The following is a 3,893-nucleotide window of genomic DNA, read 5'->3' as shown; positions in this document are numbered from 1 at the left end:
GTAACTGGATTTAACATTTTGATGTTAAAGTGGTAGCCGTCATCATCTTTCCAAAACATGAGCGGATACTGAAGTGCATCATACGACCGATGTGTCTCACTAATACGTTGCAATTGCCTATTGTTTCGGAGCGTCAGTACAATATCACGTGACACCATTTGATCACCGACCATGTACATTAATGGCAACCTCATCAATTGTCAGTGCATTGTACTGACGTTCGTGCGCTCCGTTAGGCCTTTTATCCACTTTAATCGCGATTTGATGATCATCTGTTAGCTTCTGTCTAACACATTCTTAAATAATCCAATCAATTCATTATGGGCATGAATCGTTTGTTGCAATTTTCTGATGATGTATTCTTTCTTTCTGTTGTACAATGCACTACGACGGTTTATTTGATCGCTCTCGATCCCAATGAAACAGATTTGCAAGAAATTATATTCGCCATCAGGAAGCGGCAATAACGACCCTTTACAATGATGCACCTGCACTTGAATCTGGTTACCAAGAGACGAATTCAATGAACAACGGATTATACCCGGCTTTCATTGATATCACAACCCAACAAAATTAAAAAAAATGTTTGCTTCTTTGAATTTATCAACTGATTCTAGTTAATTTGGGCGTGCTGAATTCAAATCTGTAATCTTTATTTTTTTTCAGGTCATAAGTTAAGAGGAGGGTATAAAAAAGCTATATCATGAAAACTAGAGCTGATAGAGACAAACTGATTACAGATTTGAATTCAGCGCACCCAAACTAACTAGAATTTGTTGATAAATTCAAAGAAGCAAATTGAGTGTTGGCCTGTGTAATTGATGCAGCGAAAGAAGTCATTTGAAAACACCCATTATAATTTTAAACATTTGCAAGAAATTGCTTTGAATCTGTTGTTACGCCCTCTAGATACGATCGTAATGGTTCCGGTGGTGATGGAAATGTTGGCAATTTAAGTTTTCCACTAAGGCAACACAATCCAGGTGTTTCTCCAGGAATTTTTTATGCGTTACAATGTGGACATACTACAACCATTGATCCAATTTCAACGACAGGAAGAGAAGCAAATTGACATTGCCAGCACTTCTTCTTTGTTGTCTATTTTCAGTATTTATTCGTCCACTTAATAATAATGTAGCCGATTTCAATGAATATTTTGTATGATTTTCAGTCATAAAAATATATTATCAGATTTATCAAATCATTATTGGTTGATTTTCAACCTACAACGTTGAAGAAAACACTTGAAAAGTTGAGGAATTAGTTCCTAAAATTTTCAAAAGTGTTTTGGTGGAGTTATAGAATGAATTAGAACAAATTTGACATTCATTTCTATTCTTCTATATATTCTCGTTATCAATTTTAATTCATAAAAACTCACCAAATCGCAAAAAAAATCCGAATCTGTAATGCGCAATGGCCACCAAACGTTATTCGATCGAACAAAACGCGAATTCACAAAGTGCAATATGGACGGTGAAACAGCAAGGAATGAAGAAAATGTGCAACTGAATCAAATGCCACAGTAGAGGTATGAGTAAAATAAAGGGGAAACGAAACGTCAAGTCCATGTAAGCAACAACAACGTCAACGTCAACAGCTTTCTAGTCAATGTGGACAGCGCCACTACACATGAAACAAAATTGGCTTCTCCATTAGTTTGCGTATCTATCTGACAGTTCAATTGTGATACGATAAGTAACATTCAAATTTGATTCCTTTTTAGTTCTTGCCAAAATAAATAAATACAAAACGAAACAAGTAAGGAAGGGCTAAGTTCGGGTGTCACCGAACATTTTATACTCTCGCATGATAAAGTGATAATAATTTACATATTTTTTTATTTTGCTGTAAAATTAATTAGATTAGATCAATTTGTGTACTTTGAGCATTAAATTGTATTTTCATTTCCTAATGTATATATTATACAGAGAAGGCATCAGATGGAATTCAAAATAGCGTTATATTGGAAGAAGGCGTGGTTGTGAACCGATTTCACCCATATTTCGTACATGTCACCAGGGTGTTAGGAAAATATTATATACCGAATTTCATTGAAATCGGTCTAGTAGTTCCAGAGATATGGTTTTTGGTCCATAAGTGGGCGAGGCCACGCCCATTTTCAATTAAAAAAAAAAAACCTGGGTGCAGCTTCCTTCTGCCATTTCTTCCGTAAAATTTGGTGTTTCTGACGTTTTTTAATAGTCGGTTAACGCACTTTTAGTGATTTTCAACATAACCTTTGTATGGGAGGTGGGCGTGGTTATTATCCGATTTATTCCATTTTTGAACTGTATATGGAAATGCCTGAAGGAAACGACTCTGTAGAGTTTGGTTGACATAGCTATAGTAGTTTCTGAGATATGTATAAAAAACTTAGTAGGGGGCGGGGCCACGCCCACTTTTCCAAAAAAAATACGTCCAAATATGCCCCTCCCTAATGTGATCCTTTGTGCAAAATTTCACTTCAATTTCTTTACTTATGGCTTAGTTATGACACTTTATAGGTTTTCGGTTTCCGCCATTTTGTGGCCGTGGCAGTTGGCCGATGTTGCCCATCTTCGAACTTATCCTTTTTATGGAGCCAAGGAATACGTGTACCAAGTTTCATCATGATCTCTCATTCATCTCAATTTTTACTCAAGTTACAGCTTGCACGGACAGACAGACATCCGGATTTCAACTCTACTCGTCACCCTGATCACTTTGATATATATAAACCTATATCTGACTCTTTTAGTTTTAGGACTTACAAACAACCGTTATGTGACCAAAACTATAATACTCTCCTTAGCAACTTTGTTGCGAGAGTATAAAAAAAAATTATGATTTCTTACCTTTTTACGATTTTTTTCTTTTTTTTAAAGTCGTACTGAGAAAATACCTTTCCATCAAAGTACAAACCATCAAAATCGGTTCGGCCACTCTCGATTTATGGGATTACATCGATTCGGACACTTTATTTTATATGCATATATACATAGATTTAAAAAAAGTTAAAGTATACATTTGGGTTAAAAAAAGAAACAATTATGCACTTTTATAAAATTAGTATTCAAAAACGTTTAAAATTTTTGTAAGAGCGTCGAATGCAGACGTTCGAATTTAAGAAAGGAGGAGTTATCAAAAAAGATATTCCAAACTAAACATAAGAATTTCTCGAATTTAATATAAATTGTAATATTACTACCCTATAGATAAAAGTGCTGACTACCTTTTTGTATTCCTGTGGAACGAAATGTTAACCGTTTCTATAAAAAATAGGGTCAGCGCTGCTTTTAGAAATTATATTTAACATTAAGAAAATTTTATTTAATAGTTAGTTGTAATTTGAAACTCAATAAATGAGCTATGCTCCAGTAAAAAATATGCTTTTATAATATCAAAAACCTAATTTATATTTTATCAATAGGTTATCGTATGTATACATCTTAATCTAAATAAATATATCTGTGTTGTTAATAGTTGAGTGCATATATGGTATATAACAAATAAAGAAGGGCTGAATTCGGCAACTGAACATTTTATACTCTTGCAACTTGCAATAATCAAAGCCAGGGAAATACCTTAAAGTGTAAAACGTTAACCAAAGGATCGAAATACAAGCAATTTTTTAAATACTTACATATGCTACTTGTATATACAACTCCTACACTGAGGGATTTGTACATAAGGTTTCTCAGAAAAACGAAAATCAGTATACAAAAGTCGTATGTGGGAGTTGGGTTGGTATCGACGCGATTTTATGTATGCTATTATCGTGCCACATCCTTTTTATTAATTCAATATCTTTTTATTTATTGAATCTGCTTTTTGTTTTAAAAGACTAACAATAAGTTACAAAATCTTAAATCTATTTAAAAACTAGACACGCTCAAGCAAGTGATTGAGCT

This window comes from Bactrocera tryoni, unplaced genomic scaffold, assembly GCF_016617805.1.
Source record: "Bactrocera tryoni isolate S06 unplaced genomic scaffold, CSIRO_BtryS06_freeze2 scaffold_25, whole genome shotgun sequence".
In the NCBI taxonomy this organism is placed as follows: domain Eukaryota; kingdom Metazoa; phylum Arthropoda; class Insecta; order Diptera; family Tephritidae; genus Bactrocera; species Bactrocera tryoni.
The sequence above is the reverse complement of the archived record's forward strand: the minus strand, read 5'-3'. Positions refer to the sequence as shown.